The sequence below is a fragment of the Danio rerio genome, chromosome 11 (assembly GCF_049306965.1).
Source record: "Danio rerio strain Tuebingen ecotype United States chromosome 11, GRCz12tu, whole genome shotgun sequence".
Taxonomy (NCBI): Eukaryota; Metazoa; Chordata; class Actinopteri; order Cypriniformes; family Danionidae; genus Danio; species Danio rerio.
In genome coordinates, this window is record NC_133186.1 from 12,235,550 (window position 1) to 12,252,738 (window position 17,189).

Sequence of the window (17,189 nt, forward strand, 5' to 3'; positions counted from 1 at the left end):
TAAATATATATATTAATTATAAATGATTATTATAATATACAGTATATAAAGGTTTTCATATATTATTGTTTTATTCTCATTATATACTGTATGTAATAATAATTCAGTTTGATTTAATTCAAGTTTATGTCAAATAATTGAATTCAAGTTTAGCTGATAATGACAAAAGGTGCACATTATTGCTTTACAATCAAATTTAGAAAAGTTATTAGTTACCAAAACTTTATTAGTTACTAATAACTTTAACCAATTTAGTAGCAAGTAGTAGCTTTAACAGTTAAAGTTAACTATATATAAACACATTTAACCTGCAGTATAAAAATAAATAAATAAATTTTTATAAATATTTATTACTATATGTATTATATAATAAATATATTAAACAAATACACAAACGATATAAGGATCTTTATTAAATGTTATTGGACAGGAGGCAAGGTTAAAAAAAAGAAAAAAAAAGGAAAATATATTTAAATGTCATAACTTAATATTATAATAAATAATTATTACCAAATACATTAATATGATCATTTAATAATATAATAAACAATATGTAACATAATATGTAATTATAAGTGTAATAAACAATTTATTGTCTATTACAATTGCCTACAACATAAAGAAATGTTTAATAAAGGCAATTGGGTGGGAGAGGTGGGCTTTATAATGTCTAGTGTACTTTTATTCAGACATTCTGAGTGTCTCACAGGTGAGTAGGTGGAACAAACCACCTGTAGAAAACACACTCTTTCATCTCTGACTCTTTATCCGACACTTGCACCAGTGTTTGCACTTTTGCACCAGACACTTTCTTACAGTCACTCCATATCTTTAAAAAACATTGTGCATCTATGAAGTGTGCGTCACAATAATAAGTGAACTTGACTTAAAATAATTGTTAAAATCTCAACCACAATTCTTTAGAGTTTCATGGCCCTTTAAAGGTTTCTTGCTTTGCTTTTAAACAGGTTAATCAGACAATGTGCTTTTGCAAAAGTGTAGTGTGTCAATGTATTGTTACACCATTTTGTGTCATTTGTGATGTATATTTAACTATTTTATGTGTCTTTATGACACAAAATACATCAAATATTCTGGTGTTACTATATTTTTTATACATATATGTTTGTGTTGTTTAAAAGTAAATGTAAAAAGTAAGCTTATCAAATGATGTTCCACACTGGTACTAGTTAAAATGACACTATATTTGTTCAGTACTAGAGCTGTCAAACCATTAATCACTATTAATAGAATCCAAGATAACAGTTTGTATTTGATAATATATTAGCGTATACTGTACACACACACACACACACACACACACACACACACACACACACACACACACACACACACACACACACACACACACACACACACACACACACACACAGTTGAAGTCAGAATTATTCACCTTCCTGTACTTTTTTTTCTTTAAATATGTCGCAAATGATGTTTAGTTAGGAAATGTATTTAAAAATATAAAATAAATATATATGTTTTTTCGATTGTCTACAGAACAAACCATCTTTATACAATGACTTCCCTAATTAACCTAATTAGGCCTTTAAATGTCACTTTAAGCTGGATAGTATCTTGAACAAAATCTAGTCAAATATTATTTACTGTTATCATGACAAAATAAAAGAAATCAGTTATTAGGAATGAGTTATCAAAATTAATATGTTTATAAATGTGATAAAAAACAGAAATCTCCGCTCTCCGTTAAACAGAAATTAATAACAAATACACAGAAGCGCAATAATTCAGGAGGGCTAATAACTGACTTCAACTAGATACACAGAAATACACAGTACACACACACAAATATTTCACAAATATGAACTTTAGTTTTGGATAAACTAATGGTTTGACAGCACTATTCAGTTCATACATTTCTGTGTAAAACCATAAACAAAAATATAATTGATTTAATATAAAACCATTATAAAGACATAAATAGCAAATAATGACAGTAATATATTATAATTAGATAAATAACTATTATTAAAAGAGATGTAATCATGCTCATAAATGTTTCAAATTATTGTTAATAATGAGTATTATAAGCTACAATTTGCTATTATTATTATTATTAATATATAATATTATTAATAGTATTATATGTTTATATTAATATTATTATAATTTAGTTTTACAAATATTTAAAATATTTTTGGGCGGGAGAGGTGGGCTTTATAATGTCTAGTGAAATATCACAGGACAGACTAAATGATCAATCTTGTGTTCTAATAATCTATATTGAGTCATTCTTATTATAATATAAAGGTGTTTTAGATGAAGTTGCACACATAAAGGTTAAAACAGCAACTGCATACACAACTAAGTGACCATAATGCTTAGTTCTCATTTGTGTTTTTACATCCTCAATAAATAAATAAATTCATAATGTATAACATTAAAAGCAATAAAATTAACGTAAAACAGAAATGATCCTATAACTATTACTTTTTATTAATAATTAATAATATAAAATACAAAAAAATTAAGTATCAAAATAAAGTAAAACAAAAATGAGCTCATAAACAGTTAACCTGCAATATAATACATACATATATTATTGTATTTAATATAATGATATGTATATTAATATTTTACTATAAATACATAAAAGACATGGAGATATATAAAGGGTCTTTATTAAATGTTATTGGACAATGAGGTTAGGGTGAGGTGAGGTTAAAAAATAATAAAGAAAACATGAAAAATTAAAATAATTACTTATTATATACATATATATTATATAATAAGTAATGATTATATAATAAGTAATAATTATTATCCAAATACATTAATATGATAATTTAATATTATTATGAACAGCATGTAATAAACATTATCATAAACAATTTTGAAATGTATCACAATTGCCTAAAACATAAAGACAAATTTAATAAAGGCAATTGGGTGGGAGAGGTTTTATAATGTCTAGTGTACTTTTACTCAGGCATCATTTATTACACATAAAAGTAAAACACAAATGAGCTTATAAATATTACTATTTATTATTAATTATTAATATAAAATATTACAAATGTATAAAATAAATGAAAACAATTTAACTTATTACTATTTATTATTAATAACATATAATGTTAATAATATAAAAAAATAAAGTTAAACAAATGAGCTTATAAACATTACTATTTATTATTAATTAATAATATAAAATAATACTAATACAAAAAGCTATTGTACAGGAGGTGAGGTTAAAAAATAATAATAAAAAAATAAAAAATAAAATGTCAATTCTTAATATTATAATAAATGGTTATTATCCTAATACATTGATATAATAATTTCATATTTTTATGAACAATGTGTAATAAACATTTTAATAAACAATTTTTAGATGTATTACAATTGCCTAAAACATAAAGAAATGTTTAATAAAGGCAATTGGGTGGGAGAGGTGGGCTTTATAATGTCTAGTGTAGTTTCAAACAGGCATGAGTTATTAAAAATAAAAAAATAAACTAAAACCCAAATGAGCTTATAAACAGTTAACTTGCAGTATAAAACATAAATATAGTATTATATGTAATATATATGATGATAAATATATTAAATTCTATTTGTTATAAACACATAAAAGACAAAAATATATATAAAGGATCTTTATTAAATGTTATTGGACAGGAGAAAATAAAGAAAAAGAATATGAAAATTTAAATGTAATTTACTTAATATTATAATAAATTATTATTATTATCCAAATACATTCATATGATCATTTAATATTATTATGAACAACATGTAATAAACTTTATCATAAACAATTTTTAAATGTATTACAATTGCCTAAAACATAAAGAAATGTTTAATAAAGCCAATTGGGTGGGAGAGGTGGGCTTTATAATGTCTAGTGTACTTTTATTCAGGCATCATTTATTAAAAATAAAAACACAAATGAGCTTATAAATATTACTATTTATTATTAGTTAATATTATAACAATTTGTTTCCCAGTACTGAATTGCAGCTGGAAGGGCATCAGCTGTGTTAAACATATGCTGGATAAGTTAGCGGTTCAATCTGCTGTGACGACCCCTGATAAATAAAAGGACTAAGCCAAAGGAAAATTATTGAATGAAAATAAAATACTATTAATAAAAAAAATACAGCAAAACAAAAATGAGCTCATAAACAGTTAACCTGCTGTATAATACATACTTATATTATTGAATTTAAAAAATATTGTAATAAATATATAAATTACATTTTGTTATAAATTCATAAAAGAAAAAGAGATATATAAAGGATATTTATTAAATGTTAATGGACTGGAGTTTTTTTTTTTTTTTTTTTTTTAGGTTAAAAGTTATATAAATGTCTTTTACTTAATATTATAATCATAGATATTATCCACATACATTAATGAGATCATTTAATATTATAAACAATATGTATTATATTGTATTCTAATATATTTTAATATTTTATATTTTGTTATAATACCATCCGAAGGGGAAGCTCTGGTTACTAAAGTAACCCCTCGTTCCCCAAGGAGGGGAAAGGAAATGCTATATTGCATCGCCATAATGATTGTTCCTTAGCTGTAGGTATCAGTCTCTTCTGCTTAAAAAGGATGCCTCATCTTGCTTTAACTGTGCTATAATAATAATACAAAAAGCTATTGGACAGGAGGTGAGGTTAAAAAATAATAATAATAGAGAAAAATTTAATGTCAATACTTAATATTATAAAAAATGATTATTATCCAAATAAATTAATATGATCATTTAATATTATTATGAACAACATGTAATAAACATTATCATAAACTGTTTTGAGATGTGTTACAATTGCCTAAAACATAAAGACAAATTTAATAAAGGCAATTGGGTGGGAGAGGTGGGTTTTATAATGTCTAGTGTACTTTTACTCAGGCATCATTTGTTACAAATAAAAGTAAAACACAAATGAGCTTATAAATATTACTATTTATTATTAATTATTAATATAAAATATTACAAATGTATAAAATAAATAAAAACAATTGAACTTATTACTATTTATTATTAATAACATATAATGTTAATAATATAAAAAATAAAGTTAAACAAATGAGCTTATAAACATTACTATTTATTATTCATTAATAATATAAAATAATACTAATACAAAAAGCTATTGTACAGGAGGTGAGGTAAAAAACTAATAATAAAAAAATAAAAATAAAATGTCAATTTTTAATATTATAATAAATGGTTATTATCCTAATACATTGATATAATAATTTCATATTTTTATGAACAATGTGTAATAAACATTTTAATAAACAATTTTTAGATGTATTACAATTGCCTAAAACATAAAGAAATGTTTAATAAAGGCAATTGGGTGGGAGAGGTGGGCTTTATAATGTCTAGTGTACTTTTTACAGGCATCATTTATTAAGAATAAAATTAAAGTAATACACAAATGATCTTAAAAATATTACTATTTATTATTATTATTAATAATATTAAATATTGTTTGCCAGTACTGGGTTGCAGCTGGAAGGGCATCCGCTGTGTAAAACACAGGCTGGATAAGGTAGCGGTTCATTCCACTGTGGCGACCCTTTTTATAAATAAAGGGACAAAGCCAAAGGAATATGAATAAATGGAAATAAAATATTAATAAATAAAACAACACAGTAAAACACAAATGATCTTATAAACAGTTAACCTGCAGTATAATACATAAATACATTATTGAGTTTAATATATATTATAATAAATATATAAATGATATTTTATTATTAATACACAAATGATGAAGGGATATATAAAGGATCTTTGAATGTTATTGGACAGAAGGTGAAGTTTTTTGAGGTAATAATTTATATAAATGTAATTTTCTTAACATTATAATCATAATTGTTATCCACATTAATATGATCATTTATTATTATGAACAATAAGTATTATATTATATTTTTTTATTATATTATATTATATTATATTATATTATATTATATTATATTATATTATATTGTATTATATTATATTATATTATATTATATTATATTATATTATATTATATTATAAGTATTATAAACCATTTAATGTGTATTAAAATTGACTAAAACAAAAAAAAAATTAATGAAGGCAATTGGGTGGGAGAGGTGGGCTTTATAATGTCTAGTGTACTTTTATTCAGACATTCGGAGTGTGCCTCTCACAGGTGAGAGTTTTATGTGTCTTTTTGACACGAAATACATCAAATATTGTGGTGTTACTATTTTTTTTATACATATATGTTTGTATTGTTTAAAAGTAAATGTCAAAAGTAAGCTTTTCGAATGATGTTCCACACTGGTACTAGTTAAAATAACACTATATTTGTTCAGTACTAGAGCTGTCAAACCATTAATTACTATTAATAGCATTCCAGATAACAGTTTGTGTTTGATAATACATTAGCGTATACAGTACACACACATATACACACACACAGATGAAGTCAGAATTATTCACCTTCCTGTGAATTGTTTTTTGTCCTTTTTCAAATATTTAGAAAATTATGATTAATAAAACTAGAAAATTTTCACAGTATTTCCTATAATATTTTTTCTTCTCTGGAAAGTCTTATTGGTTTTATATCAGCTGGAATAAAAGCAGTTTTTACATCTTTTTAAAACCATTTTAAGGTCAATGTTATTAGCTCCCTCAAGCAATATATGTTTTTTCGATTGTCTACAGAAAAAATCATTATACAACGACTTCCCTAATTAACCTAATTAGGCCTTTAAATCTCACTTTAAGCTGAATAGTGTCTTGAACATTATCTAGTCAAATATTATTTATTGTCATCATGACAAAATAAAAGAAATCAGTTATTAGAAATGAGTTATCAAAACAATTATGTTTATAAATGTGTTAAAAAATCTGCTCTCCGTTAAACAGAAATTAACGACAAAAACATACAGAAGCGCTAATAATACTAGAGGGCTAATAACTAACTTCAACTAGATACACAGAAATACACAGTACACACACACACATTTCACAAATATGAACTTTCGTTTTGGATACACTAATGGTTTGACAGCACTATTCAGTTCATATATTTCTGTGAAAAACCATAAACAAAAATAAAATTAATTTAATATATAACCGTTATAAAGAAATAAATAGCAAATAAATACAGTAATATATTATAATAAGATAAATAACTATTATTAATAGAGATGTAAACATGCACATAAATGTATATTTTGTTAATATAAGTGATATAAGCTACAATGCGCTTATTATAATTTAGTTTTACAAATATTTAATATATTATTGGGCGGGAGAGGTGGGCTTTATAATGTCTTGTGAAATATCACAGGACAGACTTAATGATCAATCTTGTGTTCTAATAATCTTTATTGAGTCATTCTTATTATAATATAAAGGTGTTTCAGATGAAGTTGCACTCAGTGGTTAAAACAGCAACTGCATACACAACTAAGTGACCATAATGCTTAGTTACCCTTCGAATGGGGAACTTCAGTGGTATTGTGGATAATTAATTCATCATCTGAAAGAGTATGTAAACGGGCCAATGAAATGCCAAATGGATTGGCAGCGTCAGCTTGCACACCTGATGCTTGTTGCAATCAATTTAGCATAAAAGCACAGCGAAAGCAAGATGAGGCATCCTTTTCACTTCAGAGACTTCTACAGCCTTCAGACGGTTGAGCTGGGCTTCTCCCTGGTGTTCTTTGGGTCCGGTCCTCCAGAGTGGTGTGTATAAAGTTGCAAATTTCACTAAAAGAGCAACATGGATGTGGTGGTTTCCTGTCCCCGGACGGTGGGCACGAGCACTGCGTTGCATGTCTGGGTGTCCAGCATGTTAATGTGGTGCTCACGGGCAGTTCATGTCGTAATTGCGATGCCATGTCTGTTGCGCAATCAAGATGGCAGCTAGCACTTGCAAAAGAGCAAGCCACCCCAGCTTTTCCCTGCACTGCAGCGGGCACTCAGGCAGGTCTGAGGGTTCCAGTGGGAGATTATCCGTTGCCTGCGGGTCCGCAGACCTCCCGCTCCTCCAAGCACTCCATCCAACCATCGAGCGGAGAAAGCGATCCGTCTAACCAGATGGTAGCCCTTATGCTCAATGACACCGGGGACCAGAAGTCCTCTGCTGCATCGTAGGGTGGGCTTTCATTGTCCGAAGAGGATCCAGACCCGCTCACCCCCTCCGAACAGGTGAGCATAAAGGGACATAACAGCTGTCAAAACGGATCCTGAAACGTACATGTTAGCTGTGCTTTCCCGGGCTGCTTCAGCCGTGGAGTTGGAGATGGTTTATCCCCCAGCTTCACCCCCAGACTGACTAGATGGATGCTATGTAGAAGACAAGAGGGCCAAGCCTTCAAAGCCTCTTGTTCCCTTCTTCCCGGAGGTGCACAGTACGATCACACAGTCCTAGAGGGCACATTTATCTGCCCATGCTGCGTGTCCCTCAGCCCTCACCACTCTTGATGGTGGAGCAGCCAGGGGGTATGAGGTTATTCCTCAGGTCGAGCGCACCATTGCGGTCAATCTTTGTCTGTGTGGCGCCTCTTTTTGGCGGGTCCGCCTCGTCTCCCATCCAAAGTCTTTAGGTTATCTGCCTTCCTCGGAGATGGAGCTTACAAGGCTGCAGGCCAGACTGCTTCCACCTTCCACGCTATGGCCACCTACCAGCGCTACAAAGCGCAAGCGCTGGCCCAGCTGCACGAGGGTGGGTCCAACCCAAGCTTGCTTGAACTCTGCACTGCAACTGACTATGCTCTTCGGACCACTAAGTCGACTGCGAGTGGGTTGGGGAGGACGATTTCCAGATTAATGGTCCAGGAGCGTCACCTTTGGCTAAACCTGGCTGATATGCGCAAAGTCAACAAAGTCCGCTTTCTTGACTCCCCCATATCCCAGGCTGGCCTGTTCGTCGACATCGTGGGTGAATTCACCCAGGAATTCAAGGCGGTGAGAGAGCAGTCTGATGCGATGGGTAATGTCATCTATCGGCGGGACCGTAAGTGAACTCCGCCCTCCGAGCCATCCACATCTGCTGCTCCTTGCCGAGGGTACCTACCTACGAGAGCTGCCCTGCCCCCGACTGCACCTCCGGTGAAGCGAGCGTGTTGAGCACCTCGGAAGCAGGCATTTAAGTCCAGGAAACGGACTGCAAAGCATCCCTGAGACAGGTCATGCAGAGAAGAGGGAATTTGCTCTTTCGCCGCTGGAGGGCCGGCCCTATTTTTAACGGCACTTTTCAGTGCCACGCAAACATCAATGAAAAGCACTTTTTCACTTCCCCAAATGTGACAGCCTGAACTCTGCCAGTCAGGGACGCTATGCCTTCCAGCTCGCAGGTTCTGTGTATTGCAGCAGTGGCTCACAGGCGCTGGGAGGAGTCTCCTTTCTCCCACTCTTCGAGCCCTCGCCCCCTCCAGAGCTTGGGTGCGAGGTGATAGTGAATCTCTCTTCTCCAGCTCTTCCGCGGGACCCTCGTGCTTCCTGGTTCAGCACACCCACTTCGCGCTGCCCCACTGCTGGTACATCAACGATTGTAGCAATGAGTCCATTAGCGAGAGCTCTGCCTGCCTGGTTAGTGCAGGCCAGCCCTTCTCGATGGCTCATACGCACAATTAGAGTTGGCTACGCGATTCAATTGGCAAAACAGCCCTCCAAGTTTACAGTGTGTATTTTACTAGTGTCAGCCCTCTGTCCACCCCTGTCTTGCGAGAGGAGGTTGCTGTCGAAGGATGCAATCGAGCCAGCCCCTTCAGCCGAGATGAAGAGCTGGTTTTACAGCCCATACTTCATCATGCCCAAAAAGAGTGGTGGGTCACGGCCAGTCCTAGATCTGCGTGTTTTGAATCGCTGTCTGCGCAAGCTGCCTTTCAGAATGCTCACGCAGAAGCGCATCCTCCGGTGCGTTCGTCTTAAGGATTGGTTTGCAGCGATAGACCTGAAGGACGGGTACTTCCTTGTCTCCATTTTTCCACGCCACCATCAGTTTCTGCGGTTTGCGTTCGAAGGTCGAGCTTGGCAATACAAAGTCTCTGTCTCCATGGGTCTTCACCAAGCTTGCAAAGGATGCCTTAGCACCCTTTTGGCATACGGGCATCCGCATACTCAATTATCTTGACGACTGGCTGATTTTAGCCCACTCTCGGGAGCAATTGATTATGCACAGAGAGAAAGTGCTCTGCCACCTCCACCTGTTAGGGCTTCAGGTCAACCGAGAAAACAGCAAACCTGCCCCCGTGCAAATGATCTCTTTTTTTCGAGCTGGAGCTGGATTCGGTCACCATGACAGCACGCCTCTCCGAAGATCGCACTCAGCTCAGAGTTCGAGATCAAAATAGTGGTCTCACTGAAATTAATTCAGAGGCTCCTGGGGCATATGGCATCTCCAGCCGCTGTCACGCCACTCAGATTACTTCATATAAGACTACTTCAGCACTGGCTTCACAATCGATTCCCTCTTCGAGTTCTTGTTACTGCGCTGTGTCACCGCGCCCTCAGCCCTTTGAATGACTCCTCGTTCCTACAGGCCGGAGTGCCTATGGGATATTGGTCCAGTCATGTTGTTGTTTCAACAGATGCTTCCAACACGGGCTGGGGGGCTGTGTGTTGCGGGCATGCATCTGCGGGCCTGTGGAAAAGAACCCAGATGCATTGGCATATCAATCGCCTAGAGCTTTTGGCAGTGTTCCTTGCACTCCACCGTTTTTTCGGTGCTGAAGCAGCAGCATGAGATGGTCAGGATGGACAGAATGGCGGAGGTAGCGTTTATAAACCGCATGGGGGGACTCACTTTCACCACATGTCTCAGCTTGCCCGCCGTCTGCTCCTCTGGAATCATATGCGGCTGAAATCGCTGCACGACATTCACATTCCAGGTGAGCTCAACCATGCAGCCGACGCGCTCTCACGGCAGCCTTTACGTCCCGAAAAATGGAGACTCCACCTCGAGTCTATTCAGCTGATATGGGCGCGATTGGGGGAAGCCCAGATCAATCTGTTTGCTTCCCCGAAGAACGCTCCTTGCCAGTTGTTTTTTTCCCTGACCGAGGGCTCTCTTGGCAAAGATGTACTGGCCCACAGCTGGCCTCAGGGCATGCGCAAATATGCATGTTTTGCCCCTCTGGACCAATCGGACCTGGATATCAGAGCTCTCTCTCCTCGCGACGGGCCTCCCTTGGCAGATCCCTTTGAGAGAGGACCAACTCTAGAGGCACCCTCGCCCCGATCTTTGGAACCTCCACGTGTGGTCCTTAGACGCGAGGAAGACTTGGTTAACCTACCGACTGCGGTGGTTAATATCATTACTCAGGCTAGAGCCCCCACCACAAGGCATGTCTACGCCCTGAAGTAGAGTCTATTCACTGAATGGTGCGTCTCTCGCAGAGAAGACCCCTGAATTTGCCAGATCAGCGTTGTGCTCTCTTTCCTCCAGGGTAAACTGGAGAGCAGGCTGTTGCCCTCTACACTCAAGGGCTGCCATGGCTGCCATCTCCACTCATCACGACACGGTGGCTGCCAGCACAGTGGAAAGGCATAACCTCATCGTCCAGTTCCTGAGAGTCGCTAGGCGAATAAATCCACCTCGCCCCCCTCTCATGCCCTCTTGGGATCTCGCTCTTGTTCTCACGAGCCTGCGTACATATCCCTTCGTACCACTTGACTCCAGTATCTTTAAGACTTCTGTGCCTGAAGACAGCTCTGCTGGTTGCGTTGGCATTGATTAAGGGGGTCAGGGACCTGGAGGCATTTTCGGTCAGTGACTCGTGCCTGGAATTCAGGCCAGCTTACTCTCACATTGTCCTGAGACCCCACCTGGCGCCTCTCTAACATCTGTAGAGCTGCGGGCTGGGAGACACCTAATACATTTGCAAGGTTTTACAATCTGCGAGTGGAGCCAGTTTCCTCAAGGGTATTATAACCCTTGGTTATTGAGGAAACAACTCTGTTAAGGTGTTGAAACATGCTTGCTGCACCATTCTCCCTAACACGGAGATACTTGCGCTTATTCACTCTGTCAGTAAAGTTCCCCGCTTAGGTGAGCCCTGCAGATTCCTCTGAGGCCCCCAGCACTGACTCAGCGGAGGAGTCACTCGCTGGCCTATTATGTAGTAAGTCCGCCCTCTGGTCAGCCTGCGTTTTGGGTATAGGTGCCCGCTATGCGTGATCCCCACTAGGCGATCCCATATGCTTATTCAGCCACGGTGCAGTCCCCCCTCACGTGCGGATCTGTGTCTTCCTTCTCTGCTAAACATCTTATTATATGCGTACTCCCCCTTGCCTGGCTATTCTCTCATCGGAGGCGAACGTAAGGTGCAGTTATTATGGTGTTTTCCAGGCATTTCCCTATACGTGGATAAAAAATATGGATAAAATACGTGTTTCTTAGCTGTAGGTATCCGTCTCTTCAGCTTAAAAAGGATGCCTCATCCTACGTTTGCTGTGCTTTTATGCTAAATTGATTGCAACAAGCATCAGGTGTGCAAGCTGAATCTACCAATTCATTTGGCATTTCATTGGCCCATTTACATACTGTTTCAGATGATTGGCTTTCTGAACGAAATCCCCATACCTTTATTAAAAATCCACAATACAGAACATTTCCGTTCCCCTCCTCGGGGAACGAGGGTTACTTTAGTAACCAGAGCGTTCTTATTTGTGTTTTTACATCCTTAATAAATAAATCATATTAAAAACAATAAGAAAAAAAAATCAAATGACAACATAAAACATTAACAATACAAAAAATATGTAAAACACAAATGAACTCATCATTATTATCATTTATTATTAATTAATAATATAAAATATTACAAATGTATAAAATAAATGACAACAAATGAACTTAATACTGTTTATATTTAATAATATATAATGTTAATAATATAAAAAATAAAGTTGAACAAATTAGCTTATAAACATTACTGTTTATTAATAATTATATAAAATATTAATAATAATACAAAAAGTTATTGGACAGGAACTGAGGTTGAAAAATAATACTAAAAAAAATGTCAATACTTAATATTATAATAAATAATTATTATCCAAATACATTGATATGATAATTACATTTTATTATGAACAACATGTAATAAACATTATAATAAACAATTTTGAGATGTATTACAATTGCCTAAAACATTAAGAAATGTTCAATAAAGGCTATTGGGTGGGAGAGGTGGGCTTTATAATGTCTAGTGTAATTTTACACACAGTGTAAAACATATGCTGAATAAGTTGGTGGTTCATTCCACTGTGGCTGCCCGGATAAAGACCTCTGATAAATAAAGGGACTAAGCCACAGGAAAATGGCAATAAAATATTCATAATTTATATAATTGTTTAAAAGTAAATGTAAAAAGTAAGCTTATCAAATGATATTCCACTCAGGTACTAGTTAAATTGACACTATATTTGTTCAGTACTAGAGCTGTCAAACCATTAATCACTATTAATAGAATCTGAGATAACAGTTTGTATTAGATAATATATTAGCATACACACACACAGTTGAAGTTTTATTCGCATTTCTGTACATTTTTTTTCTTCAAATATGTCGCAAATGATGTTTAACTAGGAAATTTTCACAGTATTTCCTATAATATTTTTTAGAAATAGTCATATGTAGAAATGTAGAAAGCCGTATTGGTTTTATTTGAACTGGAATAAAAGCAGTTTTTAAATCTTTTTAAAACCATTTTAAGGTCAATGTTATTAGCTCCCTTAAGCAATATTTGTTTTTTGATTGTCTACAGAACAAACAATCTTTATACAACGACTTCCCTAATTAACCTAATTAGGCCTTTAAATGTCACTTTAAGCTGGATAGTATCTTGAACAAAATCTAGTCAAATATTATTTACTGTCATCATGGCAAAGATAAAATAAATCAGTTATTAGAAATGAGTTATCAAAACTATTATGTTTATAAATGTGTTAAAAAAAATCTGCTCTCCGTTAAACAGAAATTAATGACAAAAATACACAGAAGCGCAATAATTCAGGAGAGCTAATAACTGACTTCAACTAGATACACAGAAATACACAGTACACACACATATTTCACAAATATGAATTTATGTTTTGGATACACTAATGGTTTGACAGCACTATTCAGTTCATATATTTCTGTGTAAAACCATAAACAAAAATATAATTGCTTTAATATAAAACCATTATAAATAGCAAATAAATACAGTTATATATTATAATTAGATAAATAACTATTATTAAAAGAGATGTAATCATGCTCATAAATGTTTTATATTATTATTCATAATATGAGTAATATAAGCTACAATATGCTATTATTATTATTAATATATAATATTATTAATAGTATTATATGTTTATATTAATATTATTATTATTTAGTTTTACAAATATTTAAAATATTATTGGGCGGGAGAGGTGGGCTTTATAATGTCTAGTGAAATATCACAACACAGACTAAAAGATCAATCTTGTGTTCTAATAATCTATATTGAGTCATTCTTATTATAATATAAAGGTGTTTTAGATGAAGTTGCACACATAGTGGTTAAAACAGCAACTGCATACACAACTAAGCGACCATAATGCTTACTTCCTATTTATGTTTTTACATCCTTAATAAATAAATAAATTCATAATGTATAACATTAAAAACATTAAAATTTATGTAAAACAGAAATGATCCTATAACTATTACTTTTTATTAATAATTATTAATATTAAATATAAAAATATAAAATATCAAAATAAAGAAAAACATAAATGAGCGCATCAACAGTTAACCTGCAGTATAATACATAAATATATTATTGTATTTAATATATATTATGATATGTATATTAAATATTTTATTATAAATACATAAAAGACAATGAGATATATAAAGGTTCTTTATTAAATGTTATTGGACAGTGAGGTTAGGGTGAGGTGAGTCTAAAAAATAATAAAGAAAACATTAAAAAATCTAAGTCATTACTTATATATATATATATATATATATATATATATATATATATATATATATATATATATATATATTATAATAAGTAATGATTATATAATAAGTAATGATTATTATCCAAATACATTACTACGATTATTTAATATTATTATAAACAACATGTAATAAACATTATCATAAACAATTTTGAGATGTATTACAGTTGCCTAAAACGTAAAGAAATGTTCAATAAAGGCAATTGGGTGGGAGAGGTGGGCTTTATAACGTCTAGTGTGCTTTTATTCAGGCATTATTTATGTAACGGGGAGACTGAGACGGAGGGATCCATTTTGCAGTATTTATTAAGTCACACTTAAACATCAACAACTCGCACGGCTGTGCGAACATACAACATACACATCAACGATGATTAGCAGATAACAGAGGCAGAGTGATTACCAGGCTTGTGTCAAAGGCAGGCAGCGTGATTCAGAGTCCGTGTAACAGGCTTTGGTCAGGGGCAGGCAGCGAGAATCAGAGTCCGTGTAACAGGCTTTGGTCAGGGGCAGGCAGAAGACAGAGCAGAGTCGTGAAACGGGCTGAAGTGGTAAACGGGAGATCAGGCAGGATAGAACGCTCAGAAATGCTGGCCGGGGCTAAACAAGACTTCGCACTGAAGTGTGTGTGTGAGCTGCTTATATATGGTACGTGGGTCATTAGTGGAATGGAGAACAGGTGTGCTGGGATCAGGGTGAAATGGATGACGTAATGGTTAGAAGTCCGGAGATGGTGACCTCTGCTGGTCAGCGAGGGGAATGACTGGGACAGAGTCGGTGACAGAGCCCCCCCCCAACGAGCGGCTCCTGAAGTGAGGCAATTCTCGACGCCGGGGTCTTCCACGGGGGCGAGGGGCCGGCATCTCCGGATGTTGTGAGTGGAACTCTTCCAGTAGTGTGGTGTCGAGGATGTCCTTGCGATTAATCCAAGATCTCTCCTCCGGGCCGTACCCCTCCCAATCAACGAGATATTGGAGTTGTCCACCCCGGCGTCTGGATCTCAGGATTCCGTGGATCTGGTAGGCCTCCTCACCATCGATCATGAGAGGCGGGGGACCCTGTTCACCGGCTGCCACCTCCCTATCCGCCTCGGCTGGGCCAGCAGCAGACTTAAGCAGAGAGACATGGAAAGTGGGGGAAATACGAAAATGATTAGGGAGTGTCAGTCTGAACGAAACAGGAGATATTTGTCTTTCAATCTGGAAAGGACCCACGTACCTGGGGCTGAGCTTCTTGCAGGGCAGCTTGAGGCGCAAGTCACGGGTGGAAAGCCATACCCATTGTCCTGGGGAATACATGGGACCAGAACGTCGGTGTCGATCGGCTTGTTCCTTGAAACGCCGTACGGCGTGAGAGAGGTGAGTGTGAGCTGCGTTCCAGACCTCTTTGCAGTTTTTAAACCAGGTATCGACCGCCGGGAGTTCAGAGGTCTCGCCGGACCAGGGAAAGAGAGGAGGTTGAAAGCCCAGCACGCATTGAATTGGGGTTAATCCAGTAGATGCCTTTCTGAGGGAGTTCTGAGCATATTCTGCCCACATCAGAAATTTAGCCCATTCATTCTGGTTCGAATGACAGTACGTGCGGAGGAATCTGCCGATCTCCTGGTTCAAGCGCTCTGTCTGCCCGTTGGATTGGGGATGATAGCCGGATGTTAGGCTAACATTGATTTGGAGGTTTTTAAAGAATGCTGACCAGAGTCGGGATGTAAACTGGGGACCTCTATCCGACACGATGTCTTCGGGGAGACCATAGTACCGGAACACACACTCGCAGAGTAACTCGGCCGTTTCCATGGCTGTAGGCAGTTTGGAGATGGGAATAAGGCGGCAGGATTTTGAAAATCGATCCACTACTGTGAGGATGGTGGTTTTGCCCTGAGATATGGGTAAATCGGTAATGAAATCTATTGCGATGTGTGACCAGGGACGATGTGGCACCTCCAGGGGTTGGAGTAATCCAGCTGGACGGTGACGGGAGTGTTTAGACATCTGACAGGGTGAGCATTTATTGATGAAGTTAATGACATCTTTGTGTATGGATGACCACCAATAGCGGGATTGAATCAGTTGTACGGTGGCTGTGCTGCCTGGGTGACCGGAACTGGGGTGATCATGTACCTCGGAGATGAGCCTTTCTCGAAGTGACGGGGGAACGAAGATTTTATTCTCTGGACAGGGCTGTGGAGATG

General features: G+C 35.6%; 1 long non-coding RNA gene across 3 annotated transcripts in view; it reads right to left on the reverse strand.

The window, feature by feature from the left end:
• The window catches only part of LOC141376557 (uncharacterized), a 51,974-nt gene that overhangs the window by 7,009 nt on the left and 27,776 nt on the right, over positions 1-17,189 (reverse strand). The window lies entirely within an intron of this gene.